An 18,250-nucleotide genomic window follows, 5' to 3' on the forward strand; every position below is an offset into this window, starting at 1 on the left:
GGCTAACAAACACATGAAAAGATGCTCAACATCACTCATTATCAGAGAAATGCAAATCAAAACCACTATGAGGTACCATTTCACACCAGTCAGAATGGCTGCGATCCAAAAGTCTACAAATAATAAATGCTGGAGAGGATGTGGAGAAAAGGGAACCCTCTTACACTGTTGGTGGGAATGCAAACTAGTACAGCCACTATGGAGAACAGTGTGGAGATTCCTTAAAAAACTGGAAATAGAACTGCCTTATGATCCAGCAATCCCACTGCTGGGCATACACACTGAGGAAACCAGAAGGGAAAGAGACACGTGTACCCCAATGTTCATCGCAGCACTGTTTATAATAGCCAAGACATGGAAGCAACCTAGATGTCCATCAGTGGATGAATGGATAGGAAAGCTGTGGTACATATACACAATGGAGTATTACTCAGCCATTAAAAAGAATACATTTGAATCAGTTCTAATGAGGTGGATGAAACTGGAGCCTATTGTACAGAGTGAAGTAAGCCAGAAGGAAAAACATAAATACAGTATACTAACGCATATATATGGAATTTAGAAAAATGGTAACAATAACCTGGTGTACGAGACAGCTAAAGAGACACTGATGTATAGAACAGTCTTATGGACTCTGTGGGAGAGGGAGAGGGTGGGAAGATTTGGGAGAATGGCAATGAAACATATAAAATATCATGTAGGAAACGAGTTGCCAGTCCAGGTTCGATGCATGATGCTGGATGCTTGGGGCTGGTGCACTGGGACGGCCCAGAGGGATGGTATGGGGAGGGAGGAGGGAGGAGGGTTCGGGATGGGGAGCGCATGTATACCTGTGGAGGATTCATTTTGATATTTGGCAAAACTAATACAATTATGTAAAGTTTAAAAATAAAATAAAATTGGAAGAAAAAAAAACAAACAAACAAAAAAAAAAAAACCACAATGAGGTACCATTTCAGGCCAGTCAGAATGGCTGTGATCCAAAAGTCTACAAGCAATAAATGCTGGAGAGGGTGTGGAGAAAAGAGAACCCTCTTACACTGTTGGTGGGAATGCAAACTAGTACAGCCACTATGGAGAACAGTGTGGAGATTCCTTAAAAAACTGGAAATAGAACTGCTTTATGACCCAGCAATCCCACTGCTGGGCATACATACCAAAGAAACCAGAATTGAAAGAGACACGTGTACCCCAATGTTCATTCCAGCACTTTTTATAATAGCCAGAACATGGAAGCAACCTAGATGTCCATCAGCAAACGAATGGATAAGAAAGCTGTGGTTTATATACACAATGGAGTATTACTCAGCCCTTAAAAAGAATACATTTGAATCAGTTCTGATGAGATGGATGAAACTGGAGCCTTTTATACAGAATGAAGTAAGCCAGAAAGAAAAACACCAATACAGTATACTAACGCATATATACGGAATTTAGAAAGATGGTAATGACAACCCTGTATGCGAGATAGCAAAAGAGACACAGATGTATAGAACAGTCTTTTGGACTCTGTGGGAGAGGGAGGGGGGATGATTTGGGAGAATGGCATTAAAACGTGTGTAATATCACATAAGAAACGAATCACCAGTCCAGGTTCGATGCAGGATACAGGAAGCTTGGGGCTGGTGCACTGGGATGACCCAGAGGGATGGTATGGGGAGGGAGGTGGGAGGAGGGTTCAGGATGGAGAACACATGTACACCCATGGTGGATGCATGTTGATGTATGGCAAAACAAATACAATATTGTAAAGTAAAAAAAAATTAACCATTACAATTTCTTTCATTTATTTCAGAAAATTCTTAACCATTATTATTTAAAATAAGTATTTCCTATTTTTTTCTCCCCTCTTTTTCTGGGACTTCAAGTGAGTGAGTGTACATCTCTCAGTCATGTCTGACTCTTTGCGACCCCATGGATTATATAGTCCATGGAATTCTCTAGGCCAGAATACTGGGGTGGATAGCTATTCCCTTCTCCAGAGGATTTTCCCAACCCAAGGATCGAACCCAGGTCTCCTGCATTGAAGGCAGATTCTTTACCAGCTGAGCTACCAGGGAATCCCTCTGGGACTTCAAACTCACATATTGTATAATATGTGCTGTTAGTCCATATTTTGCTTGCTCTCTTTAGGTTTTAAACATTCTCTTTTCTCTTTTTGCTCAGTTGGTTCATTTTTCCTGTACTTAAGTTCACTGATTCTTTCTCTGTTCTATACATCCTGCTGTTATGGTCATCACATGACTTCTTCATTTCTGATTTTGTATTTTTCAGTTCTGTAATTTTCATTTGATTCTTTTACACTTTCCATATTTTTGTGCAAATTACCTACATTTTCTCACAAATTGGCCCTAAATCCCTTAATATATTTGTTATATTATTTAAACATTCTTGTATGGTTCTGACATCTGTGTCTTCTGAAAGCTGATTTCTACTGACCGTTTTTCTTTAATTCCGATTCACATATTCCTGTTTTATACATGTCTCGAAGTATGTATGCCAGTATTGGTGAACTCTTAATTTCTGCTTGTGTGAGTTCTTTATTTCTCTTTTAATTATAAATGATTATCTTGCTAAGTAGAATATCCTAGGTTTCAGATTTTTCTCTTTTAGCACTCTAAGTATATCATGCCACTTCCTTTTGCAGTTTCTGCAAAAAATTCAGCTGATAGCCTTATGGGGGTTCCCTTGTCTATGACTCTGTTTTTCTCTTGATGATTTTATAATTCTCTCTTTAACTTTTGCCTTATTAGTTAGGATATTTCTTAGTGTGGGTCTGTTTGGGTTCGTCTTTTTTGGGATCCTCTGTGCTTCCTGTATCTTGATCTCTGTTTCTTTCTTTGGGTTTGGGTCATTTTCAGCCATAATTTAATTAAGTATGTTTTTGGCCCCTGTCTCTCTCTCTTCTCCTTCTGAGACTCCTAAAATGTGAATTTTGGTATGCTTGATGGTATCCCAAAAGTCCCTTTCATTTTTTAAAATTTGTTTTTATTTTTGCTGTTCTGATTGTGTGATATCCACTTTTCTATTTTCCAGATCACTTATACGTTCTTCTGTGTCACCTAGTCTGCTGTTCATTCCTTCTAGTGTGTGTTTCATTGTTATTTTTCTTCAGTTCTGATGATTCTTTTAAAATATTTTCTAGTTCTTTTTTAAGCTTTTCATGGTGTTTTTAGGCTTTATTTAGCTCTCTCCTGAAGCAAAGATTCAGCAAAATAAGTATGTATGGAGAATGTTTTACTTTGTGGTTCTTTACAGATTTTAGGAATTTTCTATTTTAACTTGATGAATTAATTAAATATCTGGTGAAATTTCTGTGTTCTGAGTTACTCAAACAGTGAAGCCAAACTTAGGAGCTGTTTAACTATGGTATTAACTATTTCTTTTGTCATATACTTTAATAAGGTTATAGTGCATAAAATTTTGGCAATGACCTTGTATAGATATATAAATCAAATGTAATTCACTTCACTTTAAGAAATAGTGAAGATGATTAACCATTTTTTTCCTTGAAAATGTAAACAAATATATAGAAGCTTAATAACTTCAAATATAAAATTATACAGATTCTTACTTCTTAAATATTTAATGATTTTGATTCTAGGAGATAATACATTATTTTGCTGGGTTTAAACTGGTTCAATGAGCTTGGTAGGGCATCAGAAAGGTATATTTTGAGCATGTTATTGTTCCATGTAATTTGCAGTATTGCATTTATATTTTTATTTATTCCATAAGCATTTTATGTTCCAGACATTGACATAGATGTGCTCACAGATCATCTTTTTAAATCCTTACAAAAAGTTCTTTGAGGTGGTATACACATGCCTGTTTTGCTGGAGAGGAAACAGAGTCAGAAGCTATGACTTCTTCAAAGTCATATTTCTAGTCTTTGGAACAGCATTAGACAGAAAACCCCATGTCTGACACCATAATCCATGCCTATTTCAATAATGAATGCCACTTTGCATGCTCTGGAACCATCTAGGCCTTCTACTACTAACCCTGTTAGCACTTAGTTCTCAAATGCACCCCGTCTGCAGGCTGTACCCTATGGCTCTTGAGGACATGTCTACATTTCTTTCCTGAGGAGGGTTATCACTTCGTTCTTTGGGATTCTTCTCCTCCCAAGACTGGCTGAAGAGTGGGATGGTTTCGCTCTTCTTCATTTCTTGCTGCCTCAAGCACGGAGTTATTTTTATTTCTCCAAGTTAGCTGACAAATGTGGAATCTTTTAATTAATTTGTTTTTGCCTCTAGATATGTAGAGAAAATAAAGAAAATCTGGGAACACTCAAGGTTTCCTAATTTCAAGAAGTCTCTGTGTAGTCTCAGGTTTGTGTAGCTCTGACTTTCTTCTGAGAATGTAGATAGTAGATAAAAAAAAATGCAGCCACAAAAGGAAAGACAGAAACACACAGAAAGATATTTCCACACAACTCTGCATGCAGGGATAAAAGACACAATATAAAGAAGTATAATATATAACATACCAAGGGATATGTATTTTCAGTCAGGAGACAGTGTTATTATTAAAGCATCAGAATCTTGACCTTCCTTGGCTGTAGTATCTATATATACTGAAAGGGGTTGCGTCACTTGGAGATTTATGCATACTATGGGAAGATTTGATGTGCAAGGTTGGTACTATAGTTTATCATGAGAACTGTTGTCAACATATCCTTATTTACAATGAACTATAAAGGCCATAGGGGACATCCTTGTCTGAGTCTCTGGTTCCATCTTGCTTCTGAAATTAGTCCTTAAAAATTATGGGTGTTACTTTTTTTCTTTTTCCCAGGTTTTATGTGGTCTCATCTATATTAAGAAAGATCTTTATTTAGGGCCACTTTTTATTAAGTTTGTGTTTAAGCAGGCACTTCAACATAATATGGAAACACCATGACTTACTTTGGAATTGAAACAAACTGATTATACCAGAAGGCATTTGCTGTCTTTCAAAACACATGTTATTTGTCAGTGGCAATGATGCCTTCCCTGTAACATGTAGGTATTGTCGAACATTTATCAAAGACCCATCATATTTAATAGCTTAAAAGACTTATATTGTGAAATTTGTGGAATATACTCTTAAAATATTGAAATATGTGTGTTCCCCAAGTTATTGGCAGGATGTTGATATCAAGTTTTGGTAGGTCTTCCATGGAAGTTACATAGAATTGAGCCATGTAGCAACATGGGTTCATGGGTTTAGGGTGTAGAGATTTCCTAAACTAGATGATGTCTCCAGTGGACAAAAGTGCAGAAAGATTTTAAGTGATTACCTCCAAATACTCTAGACCTCAGTGAATTAATGAGGTTTCTGAATTATTCTCTTTGGAAGCCAATAGAATTGCAGTCTGAAAATGAATATTAAAAAATAATTGTTTAGGGATTTTAGCTTAAAGCTTTAGTTTAAACCTTACCTTAGTTTAAAGATATATCTTCCTGGTTAGTAAGGTGCAAAATTCTAATATTAATTGTGTGTCGTAACCATGGGCTCAATACTGTGACTACTTTTGGAAAAAATTTAAGAAAATAGTGGCTGAAAGCTCTGGAGTAGGATTAAAAACATGAAAATTTGCTTCTGCCCAGGATATTTAGTGGGATTCAATGTTTATTGTTTAGGGTCAGAGCTTAAAAACTCTGAGGTGTTAAGTATTCCAATTTAAATAGAACTGCCCCAAAGATGGAATTATTAGCACTTCTCTCAGAGTTAATAATAAGTGACAGAATCAATCCTTCTGCATCAGCCACCCCCCATCCACCCTCCTTTTTATAGAAAATGACTAGACTGGGGAGACAGGAATCACCATGAATGGAGCTATTGTGTTAGAAGCTTCACTCTCCCTTCCCTTGGGGAGGAAGAGAGATGCTTTCCTTTTTAAGGCCAAATTGGGAATAGGAGGGGCTCCACTAGAATTTCTCGTAAAGAATGGGGACTCTTACCAAGAGAGACTGACTGGCACTATGTTTCTTGATGGAACATTTGCTTAGCCAGCAAACTTGCTGGTCTACCTCTTGGCCTATTTCAGCAGAAGAGAACACAATGAGAGATTGTTGGCAGAGTGGAGAGAGCCTGTGTTTTCACCATCTGGTGTGCTAAAGATGAGCTCAGGCATGTATCAAGGAATGTAAGCTGGCTTAGGCCTGCCTGCCTACTGATGTGGGGTGAATCTTTGTGCCCCTCCAAGATTCATATGTTGGTGATAGTATTTGTGTTTTGGGATGAAATTAGGTTTAGACAAAGTCATGAGGGTTCAGTTCAGTTCAGTTCAGTCGCTCAGTTGTGTCTAACTCTTTGTGACCCCATGAATCACAGCATGCCAGGCCTCTCTGTCCATCACCAACTCCCAGAGTTTACTCAAACTCATGTCCATCGAGTTGGTGATGCCATCCAGCCATCTCATCCTCTGTCAGTCCCATAATTGGCTTTATGTCCTTTTGTAAAAAGAGGAAGAGACACAAAGTCTCTCTTTCTCTGCCTCTCTCTGTGTACATGCCTTTAAAAAAAGGTCATGAGAGGACATAAACAGAAAAAAGGACCTCACCGAGAACCCAACAATGCCTCTACCCTGATCTTGTACTTCCAACCTCCAGTACTGTGAGAAGTAAGTGTTTGTTAAGCCACACATTCTGCAGTATTGGTTACAGTGGTCTGAGCTGATTAAAAGGCTTTTTCCTGGACAGGGAGGCCCCAACAGGAAGAGGCAGTTAATGTATTACCATGGGAGGGAGTTGGGAGTGGAGAATGAGGTTGATCTGGAGCTTAATCTCCCTTAATACAGAACTGTGTTATGAGAGGACCCTTTAAGGCTTTCCCAAGAACTTTCACAGCCCTCTCAAGACAGTCAGCATTTGGATGGCTGCCTCACGTAGGGTGTCAATATCCAGCCAGAGAAGCAGAGAAAACCAATAGAAAGAAGTTTTTAACAGCCATAGTTATACAAAGAGGCACTTGTTCCTCTCTGTTTCTGTGCTCCCTGCCCCCAACAACCAAAGGAGGGAGGTCTTGAAGAAAAAGGGTGGCCCAGGGACAAGAAGAATATAGTTATACAAACTTCCCTTCCGCCCCCACCTCATCCCTACCCTTAGAAGTCTGTGTCTGCCCTCATGCTTGAAGCTGATGACATTTAGATTGAGTTTCAAGTTTTATATTAGACTGAGTTTTAATAATAAAAAATGACTGAAAGTTTATGGAATCTACCCAATGTGATGCTGAGGGATGAGAAAAGATTGGACAAAGCACAGTCAAAAGCAGTGATTGAAAAAATAAGTGATTTCACATTTCTGTCTCAGCTGTTTGATATTGCACTGGCATTCATTTTGATAAAATGTCTTTCACTGGTTTGGCAAACAGAGTGGAGAAATAATGGGAGAAATGTGCAATGAGGGGCCACCTCATTTTTACTTCAGCTCCTGGAAAATATAAGACTTTAGAGACTTTTGGTATTAAATACAATCAGCAACATGAACGGCATTTTTGTGCTTATGGTTTTATGCCGGATTAGGCTTCTGAGTAAGAACATTCAAAAGAAAAACTCACACAATATAAAAAGCATCTTAATTTTTCTTCACCAAATAACAAATAAGTTGTCAGTTATGTGAGCACGAAGGTGAATCACTGTGAATCAGTTTTTGAAATGGACACATCTGGGAGATGCCAGTTTGCATTAATGATTCTAAAGGAGTACACACAGATGGTAAAGCATGCAGCCTCCGCAAGAAACTGGAGCTGCCCAGAAAGCCCCCGGCAGACCTGTGTTTTTAAGCACTGACATTTTACATTATCATTTAAGGTGTCCCCATTTTATGCTAAAATTTAGATGTTTCTCATGTGCTTCTAAGATACTTTTGATTCCCATAGGGTCACCTTACACTATTAAAACACATTGAATTCTGCTCCTTTTGGTATTACTATCATTACTATCATCTTGAAAGAATTAAAAGGGAATACAGATCTTATTCACACCTATGAATACAAAAAATGAAGCTTGAAAAACTTTCAGGTGAAAAAAACAACCTCTTCCCTCCTCTTCTCCCCAAGTGAAGTGAAGTGGCTCAGTCATGTCCGACTCTTTGTGACCCCATGGACTGTAGCCTACCAGGCTCCTCCGTTCATGGGGTTTTCCAGGCAAGGGTACTGGAGTGGGTTGCCATTTCCTTCTCCAGGGGATCGTCCCTACCCAGGTACTGAACCCGGGTCTCCTGTATTGTAGGCAGACGCTTTACCCTCTGAGCCACAAGGGAAATCCCCCTATTCCCCAAATACACCCCCAAATATAGATCAGGAGCAGAATCTACAGATGGACTCCTCACTGTCTGCCATTGTAACACAGTCCTGTGGTCAGAGAAACCTCTAGAATGGGGACAAAGAAGATTGTAGAGGTAAGGAAGAGTGAACAGGAGAGGCACTGAGCCTGGCCTACACTCCCCATCAGGCATCAGAGGTGTGAGAACCAAACGGCCCTGTCCCACACGCGTCCATCTGGTCAGTAATGGTTGCAGCCTCATAGGAATGGAAGGGAGGCACCAGGGGAAGAGCAGACACTGCACTCATTCCTAAATTCCCCCCACAGTCCTCAGCAGGGAACCAGAGAATAGTCAGATCTCTACAGTGCTCATGAGAAGGGGGGAATGGGTAGAGCAACTCAGAAAATTCAAGTAGTGGGAGGAAGTAGAGGGGCCTGTGACAAGCTGCTGCCTAAGGCCATGCCAGACCCTTAGAATGTGGTGAAGGAGGTCAAAGATATTTAGGATCAATTATGGGAGGAATTTTATATGCACTCCTAGAGATTATCATCAGCCCCAGGAAAAGAGGAATGGGGACAAAGAAACTATGGTTGCTTTTTAAACTGAAGTCTTTGAAAATCACTCAGTCGGACCGAGTTTACTACGTTTGGCAGCGTGGGGCCTGAGAGTCCAAAAAAAAAAAAAGGAAACTAAAATAAGCTATATTTTTGTACAAATACATTTTGGCGGATATCATAACTTTTTGTAGAATCTGAAATATATACCTGCTGCACACTTCTTTTACAAATTCAGCGTCCTGGAGACATTTCTTCACTATATTTTCCCCACAAATAGTACTCCTATTTCCTCATGCACAACATCTCTTGTCTGTGATGTTGTTATCTTTGCTGCAAAGTTAATTATCCAAATGCCATTTATCTCTCTCTTGTGTTCTCATAACATCTTTCCTAGTGTTCCTGCCCTGTTTTGTTCTTAAATCAGTAACTTTTATAACCTTATAACTCTTTTATTTTTCTTATGGTACCATTTCTTATGGTACCATTTTTCTTATGGTATGTCGTAATTCATTCTTTGATTAGACCTTTTTAACTTTCCATGTCATACAAACCTATTTAGTGTGATTTGAAGACCAAGAGTATATTATACCCTAGTATAATTTATTTATGATTAACTTTCATTCTTCTAATCACCGAATCAATTATTTCTTTTGGAAGCGCTACTTGACATAAGTGTTTAAGTCAAAATCACTTAAGCCTTGCTTTTTGCTTGGAATTATATCTGTATCCTTATGTTTATATTTTGAGACTTGCAGAATTTGAAGGATTAAACTAATGCAGATCATTTTTAAAAAGCAGCTGGATAAAATATTTTAAATAATTTAAAGTGCAATAATATTTTCAATGAAAGGAAAGATAACCTATAAGTGCCAGGAATTGGAAAAAATAAAAGGCAGCTTTTTAAATGGAAGCTGAGTCCATCAAAGCTCACATAGGTTTCAGTTTTTACACAGGCTCTACGGATGTAATTTTACACACACAAAAGGATGACAGCCATGCCATCTGATCCACAATAGGTACTGAATACCTTGTACTGAATACCCGTCTTAAAAAGACAGTACTCTAAAGTAGTGCTCTCCTAGCAAAAATGGACTAGAAACATCCTGCACACAAGGCTTGGGAAGCAGCCTGGAAGTCTGCTCTTTGCTTGGAGCTCTAAGTGGAAAAAAATACTAGTGAGAAACCGAAAGCCCAGGTTTGTGCCAAATGGGGTCACAATTGATATTTCCTGAATGGTATGGGAAATATAAGCTAAGGAATTCGAATAACATTTGGTCAAAGACCTTTCAAATCTACTGTATTCTGTCAGAAAAAAAGAGTGCAAAATTGATCTGTCAGGATAATTTAACAACTCAGGGAACATAGAACTCTTATGAAGAACACAGACCCATTGAAGATGAATTTGCTTTGTAATCAAAATTTCAATCTCATTAACAAATGAGCCATTATGAGGCAGAGTAAGAAGGAATAGCAAGCAGGAAGAGTAACACTCCCAAGAATAAAGAATAATAAACAATCTGAAAGAGATGATAAAATAAGTTTACTTAAACTGTTTAAAAAAAGATAGAGATGGAGCAGAAACCACAATGAAGCAAGAAAATATGAAATAAAGTATAAGAAGATAAGTATAATACATAAGGAGACATAGTTCAAGAGAGAAATTGTGGTTAATTTGGGGAAATCATCTCCATGAAAGTATCTCAGAGAGATAAAGATATGAAGAATAATAAAAAGTAGCTGACAGATATAAAGGTTAGAACATGGAGGTTAAATGTATATGTAATGGAAATTGCAGTGCTAAAAATAGAGAAAATGGAAAAATAGCAATAGAACAATAATTTATTGGTTGAGGATTTACCAGGTGTAAAGAAGACAAGTTACCCAATCAAAATAGCATAAAATAAAATTCTCACCTAGAAGTATCAGAGTGAAAGTACAGAATACATAAGGCAAAGAAATCTTAAAAGCAACCAGGGAGAAGGACTATATATAAGGTGTGAGAGAGCAAACTATCTTTCTAGCACGAGGAAAAAACTCTAAAGACATTTTCAGATAAGTGAGGACTGAGAGTAGACTACTCACCATTTCCTGAGAAAAGAATTATTAGAAGACAATTAAACTTAGAAAGACAAAAGGGAATGTGAGAAGCAAATGGAAACAAGTTGGTGAAGATGTAGCTTAACCTAAAGAATGAATTGCCTAGTAGTCCTTGGTAGCTAAGCAGGTAAAGAATCCGCCCGCAATGCGGAAGACCTGGGTTCGATCCCTGGGTCAGGAAGATCCCCTGGAGGAGGGCATGGCAACCCACTCCAGTATTCTTACATGGAGCATCCCTATGGACAGAGGGGCCTTGTGGGCTATGGTCCATGGGGTTGCAAAGAGTCAGACATAACTGAGCGACTAAGCACACACATGGAAAAATGCTAGATTTTGAAGAGTTTGAAAATAAGGTAGAATTAAAATACCCTATGAAATAACATAGAACATGTAATAAGAAGAATTCAGAGTTAAGTGCTTTTATGGTTCTTGTATATAATGGTGGTGGATAAAGATATTTTATTTTATAGTCATTCATGACTAGCTATTTTATTTTAGCCACACCATGCAGCTTATGAGGTCTTAGATCCTTGACCAGGGATTATAAAGGGCCCACGGCAGTGAAAGTGCTGAGTCCTAACCACTGGACTGCCATGGAGCTCGTCAAGATATTTTTTCTCTTATGTTAAATTTGTATGCTAAGCTTTATCAGTGTAACTACTAAAAGAATAGAAATAGATGTGTAACAGAAAGTAATAGAGGTGAAAAAAAATTAACTGATTAATCTGAATAAGCCAAGGATCAATATAAGACAGAAAGGATGAAAACAAAGAAAAAAAATCAAAGAAACTTAAAAATACCAAAATATAGTAGAAATTAAAATAGTTTATAAAAAGTCAAAAATTTTAGAGGGAAAAGTGATCCAATTAAAGAAAAACTCTCTATTAATGTATTGAGTACCTCACACCTGGAGTCAGAGCATACAAAATTGTCTTCACTGTAAACTGCAAAGAAAGTTGCCACTAATCATCATAATATTCTTTGAATGTAGTGTAGTAAAATTAGGACTCAGTAGCGGAAAATCCCATGGATGGAGGAGCCTGGTGGGCTACAGTCCATGGGGTTGCTAAGAGTCCGCACAACTGAGCGACTTCGCTTTCACTTTTCACTTTCAGGCATTGGAGAAAGAAATGGCAACCCACTCCAGTGAGCTTGCCTGGAGAATCCCAGGGACGGGGGAGCCTGGTGGGCTGCCGTCTATGGGGTCGCATAGAGTTGGACAAGACTGAAGCGACTTAGCAGCAGCAGCAGCAACAGCAGAAAGCTATTGCAGATGTGAAGTCTGGTTTCTGGTAACTAGAGGAGCTTGTATTGCACTAAATTTCTTACCAATAATAATTACAAACTTTGAACAAAAATATTTTAAAAATCTCTGAAGTACTGGATGTCAATCAAAAGCAGGCAAACTAGAAGGAAATCTTCTCTTGAAAGACAGAAATGATTACAATTTAGATTCATGTGTATATGGCTTTTCCATTGAAGGCATTCTTAAGACTTGTGGGTACAGTGCATAGGGGAACATGTGTATACCTGTGGTGGATTTATGTTGATGTATGGCAAAACCAATACAATATTGTAAATTAATTAACCTCCAATTAAAATAAATAAATTTATATTTAAAAAAAAGACTTGTGGGTACAGTGCATAGCATTTGATCATGAAGTCAATCTTATTGGCCTGAAGAGGCAGAGGATAGGGGCTGCCAGAGTTGCTGGAAAATGAATAGAAATATAAGAATTGAGAAGGCCTCAGAGGAAAATCCTCATAACTGGTGTATATCCTTCTTGAAAATAACTCTTCTCAAATCTTTGGCTGTCCTTAAACTGTGCATATATTAGGATTTTATCAAGTAGCTCAAAGAGAAAACAATAGCTTGAGAACTGAAAAGGATGAATAGATCAACAGCTGCCTCCCAGAGGAAGACAAAGTTTGGATTTTCAATCCTATTAATTACAGAGTCTTGGTAAATATTTCAGGATTTTTACTGAAACCTAAGAAGGATTATGCTTTATGAATAAAGACTATACTCTAAGACTAAGAGATTCACCTTTGGACTAAGGGCAAAACTATTCCACCAGTCATCGAGCTACTTGCTTAGAACAAACTTCACTATTCTTCATGGGAACATAATAGAGTAAAATCACTCTACAATTTATTATAACCAGACAAATGAAGTAGCAAAAGTGACCTATGATTAAGAGAAAAATCTTAATCTGGAATCTGCATATCAACAGAGAATACAGATGTTGGAACTTGCAGAAGGACTTTAAAATGATCAACAGGATAACTATGTAAAGGAATCAATTTTATACCTGTGATGGATTCATTTTGATGTTTGGCAAAACTAATACAATTACGTAAAGTTTAAAAATAAAATAAAATTAAAAAAATAAAAAATAAAGCTCAACATTCAGAAAATGAAAAAAAAAAAAAGATGGGTATAATAGATGTTGTGATTGGGAATTTCAGGAGAATTTGGAAACTATCAAAAATAATCAAATAGAAATCCTAGAAAAAGAAGTATAGTTTCGAACTTGAGAGATCCTTCAGATGACATTAATAGCAGATTGGAAGCAATAGAAATGATCTGAAGCATAGAGAGAGAGAAAGAACTGAGCCTCAGTGACTTATGGGATAATGTCAACCAGTCTTACATACGCATAATCAGAGCCCCAGAAAGAGAGTAGAATGAGAACGAGGCAGAGAAATGTTTATTTTTCTATTTTTATCAAATCTGACTTAAATTATTCTGGGAGATGGATTGATGTTGCTGCAACTTATGTCAGAGTGTTCTGTCTAAGTTTTCCTCTATAAGTTTTATAGTATCCAGTCTTACATTTAGCTCTTTAATCCTTTTGAGTTTATTTTTGTGTATGGTGTTAAAGAATGTTCTAGTTTCATTTTTTCATGTAGTTGTCCAGTTTTCCCAGCAACACTTACTGAAGAGACTGTCTTATCTCCATTGTATAGTCTTGCCTTCTTTGTCATAGATTAATTGACCACGGATGCATGGGTTTATTTCAGGGCTTTCTATCCTGTTCATTGATCTACATTTATGTTTTTGTGCCAGTACCCTACTGTTTTGATGATTGTATGGAAATAAAAACAAAAATAAACAAGTAGGATCTAATTAAATTCAAAAGATTTTGCTTAGAAAGGAAACCACAAACAAAAATGAAAAAACAACCCACAGAGTAGGAGAAAAGATTTGCAAATTATGCGACCAACAAGGCATCCAAAATTTACAAACAGCTTATGTATCTCAATATCAACAAACAACCCAATCCCAAAATGGGCAAAAGACCTAAATAGACATTTTTCCAAAGAAGAGATACAGATGGCCAAGAGGCACATAAAAAGATGTTCAACATCACTAATTATTAGAGAAATGCAAATCAAAGCTACAATGAGATATCCTCTTACACCAGTCAGAATGGCTGTCGTCAGAAAATCCACAAACATAAATGTTGGAGAGCATGTGGAGGAAGGGGAACCCTCCCACACTGTTGTGGAGGAGTAACTTGATATAGCCACTATGAAGAACATTATGGAGGCTCCCTACAAAAGTAAAAATAGAGCTACTGTGGATCCATTTCCATTAGTCCATTCCCAGGCATACATCTGGAGAGAAACATGTTTTGAAAGAATTAATGCACTACAGTGTTCCTGTGTGTGTGATGTGTGTGTGTGTGTGTGTGTGAAGTCGCTCAGTCATGTCCAACTCTTTGCGACCACGTGGACGGTAGCCTGCCAGGCTCCTCTGTCCGTGGGATTCTCCAGGCAAGAATACTAGAGTGGGTTGCCATTTCCTTCTCTAGGGGATCTTCCCAACCCAGATCTCGAACCCGGTCTCCTGCATTGCAGGCAGATGCTTTATCCTTTGAGCCACCAGGGAAGCCAGGACTATTTGCAATAGCCAAGACATGGAAGCTACCTAAATGTCCATCAACAGAAGAATCGATAAGGAAGTTGTAGTTATCTATGGAATGGAATATTACTCAGATATTTTTTTTTTTACAGTGCATTGTCAAAATTAGGAAGTTGGTACAATATTATTCAAGTACAGAACTTATTTAGATCTCATCAGTTTTTTTTTTCTTAATTAAAAAAATTTCAGGTATACACATGATAATAATACTCAGATATTAAAAAAAAGAAATAATGCCATTTGTAGCAATGTGGAAGGACCTGGAGATTATCATACTAAGTGAAGTATGTCAGGCAATGAAGACAAACATCATATGGTATCAGTTATATGCAGAATCTAAGAAAAATGATGCAGATGAACCTAGTTACAAAACAGAAGCACACTTACAGACTTAGAGAATGAATCTATGGTTACCAGGTTGGGCAGACGGGTAGACTGGGAGTTTAGGATTGACATGTACACACTGCTATGTTTAAAATAGATAACCAACAAGGACCTACTGTTAAAAAAAAAAAAAAAAAAGATTTCTAGTACCAGTAAATCCAGAGGACTCAGAAAATCCCAATAAGGATAAATACAAATAAAATTGTATCTATGGACATCACAGTAAAACTTCTGAAAATAAAGTGATGATGAAAATATTCTGCCTTTGATTAAGATGGGGTTGTCAGAACTCATGAAACTGTACACTTTATTTTTTTTCTTTTTTTTTAAATTTTATTTTATTTTTAAACTTTACAATATTGTATTGGTTTTGCCAAATATCGAAATGAATCTGCCACAGGTATACATGTGTTCCCCATCCTGAACCCTTCTCCCTCCTCCCTCCCCATACCATCCCTCTGGGTCATCCCAGTGCACCAGCCCCAAGCATCCAGTATTGTGCATCGAACCTGGACCGGCGACTCGTTTCATACATGATATTATACATGTTTCAATGCCATTCTCCCAAATCTTCCCACCCTCTCCCTTTCCCACAGAGTCCTTAAGACTGTTCTATACATCAGTGTCTCTTTTGCTGTCTCGCATACAGGGTTATTGTTACCATCTTTCTAAATTCCATATATATGTGTCAGTATATTGTATTGGTGTTTTTCTTTCTGGCTTACTTCACTCTGTATAATAAGTTCCAGTTTCATCCACCTCATTAGAACTGATTCAAATGTATTCTTTTTAATGGCTGAGCAATACTCCATTGTGTATATGTACCACTGCTTTCTTATCCATTCATCTGCTGATGGACATCTAGGTTGCTTCCATGTCCTGGCTATTATAAACAGTTCTATATAAACAGGCTATTATAAACATTCAGCTGCGATGAACATTGGGGTACACGTGTCTCTTTTGATTCTGGTTTCCTCAGTGTGTATGCCCAGCAGTGGGATTGCTGGATCATAAGGCAGTTCTATTTCCAGTTTTTTAAGGAATCTCCACACTGTTCTCCATAGTGGCTGTACTAGTTTGCATTCCCACCAACAGTGTAAGAAGGTTCCCTTTTCTCCACACCCTCTCCAACATTTATTGCTTGTAGACTTTTGGATCGCAGCCATTCTAACTGGCGTGAAATGGTACCTCATAGTGGTTTTGATTTGCATTTCTCTGATAATGAGTGATGTTGAGCATCTTTTCATGTGTTTGTTAGCCATCTGTATGTCTTCTTTGGAGAAATGTCTATTTAGTTCTTTGGCCCATTTTTTGATTGGGTCATTTATTTTTCTGTAATTGAGCTGTAGGAGTTGCTTGTATATTTTTGAGATTAGTTGTTTGTCAGTTGCTTCATTTGCTATTATTTTCTCCCATTCTGAAGGCTGTCTTTTCACCTTGCTAGTAGTTTCCTTTGTTGTGCAGAAGCTTTTAAGTTTAATTAGGTCCCATTTGTTTATTTTTGCTTTTATTTCCAATATTCTGGGGGGTGGGTCATAGAGGATCCTGCTGTGATGTATGTCAGAGAATGTTTTGCCTATGTTCTCCTCTAGGAGTTTTATAGTTTCTGGTCTTACGTTTAGATCTTTAATCCATTTTGAGTTTATTTTTGTGTATGGTGTTAGAAAGTGCTCTAGTTTCATTCTTTTACAAGTGGTTGACCAGTTTTCGAAACTGTACACTTTAAACCTGTTTTACTTATGTATATTTCAGTTAGATGGAAAGAGTAACATGGAAATTTACAACAACATATGTAAAATAGATAGCCAATGGAAAATTTCTATATGACTCAGAAGCTCAAACAGGGGCTCTGTGACAATCTAGAGGGATAGGGTGGGGAGGGAGATAGAAGGGAGGGGACATGGGTGTACCTATGGCTGATTCTTGTTGATGTATGACAGAAAACCACAAAATTCTGTAAAGAAATTATCCTTCAATTAAAAAAAATAAAGTGGCAAAAAAAAAAAAAAGAATACACGTGTCAACTACTTTTATTAGAGTTCTACCTAGTAAAATGTCTTATAGGTTTATTTCCATGATATGGCTTAAACAGAAGAAAATTTTATGGTGGTATGACTAGATTTTCTTACTAGCATAATATTATTGTAAAGTTGAAAACAAGTGTTTAAGTCAAGTCTTTTCACTGTATTGCTGAGGAAATTAAACTCAGAGATTAAATGACTTGTTCAAAGTCATTTATCTATTTCGTCACAGACTAGAACTCAGAGCAGTCAAAATAAAATTTAGCTGGAAACCAGAAAGCATAGGACTAATGCTGTCATATGTTTAGGAGCTTTCTTCAGGCATTTTAAGGCTCTTGTATAAAAATATAATAATAAAAATAAGCATTATATTGTACATTTTTGTGTTATGAATTTATCTGAGAAAGAATCGAAATTGAAATGAAAATTAAATTCATTATTCTTTAATTTGCTTCTAGTAACTTATTTTCTTTTATTGATCAGTATATTTTCAAGTAACCTTCTGTCAACATATCATCATTTAAAATACTTATATCGGACTTCCCTGGTGGTCCAGTGGTTAAGACTCCATGCTTCCAATGCAAGGGTCATGGGTTTGATCCCTGATCAGGGAACTATGGCAAGCCACTCCAGTACTCTTGCCTAGAAAATCCCATGGATGGAGGAGCCTGGTGGGCTGCGTTCCATGGGGTCGCTACAAGTCGGTCGCGACTGAGCAACTTCACTTTCACTTTCACGCAATGGAGAAGGAAATGGCAACCCACTCCAGTGTTCTTGCCTGGAGAATCCCAGGGACCACAGAGCCTGGTGGGCTGCCATCTATGGGGTCATACAGAGTCGGACACGACTGAAGCGACTTAGCAACAGCAGCAGCAGGTAACTATGATCCCACGTGCCACGCAGCCAAAAAATTAAATAAAAATAAAATAATTAATATATATATCATCAATAGCATATCAAGAGATTTTACTAGCTTACATAAAATTAATTTTGGCTATAAGAACTGTGCAA

Source organism: Bos indicus x Bos taurus, chromosome 2 (genome assembly GCF_003369695.1).
Source record: "Bos indicus x Bos taurus breed Angus x Brahman F1 hybrid chromosome 2, Bos_hybrid_MaternalHap_v2.0, whole genome shotgun sequence".
Classification (NCBI taxonomy): Eukaryota; Metazoa; Chordata; class Mammalia; order Artiodactyla; family Bovidae; genus Bos; species Bos indicus x Bos taurus.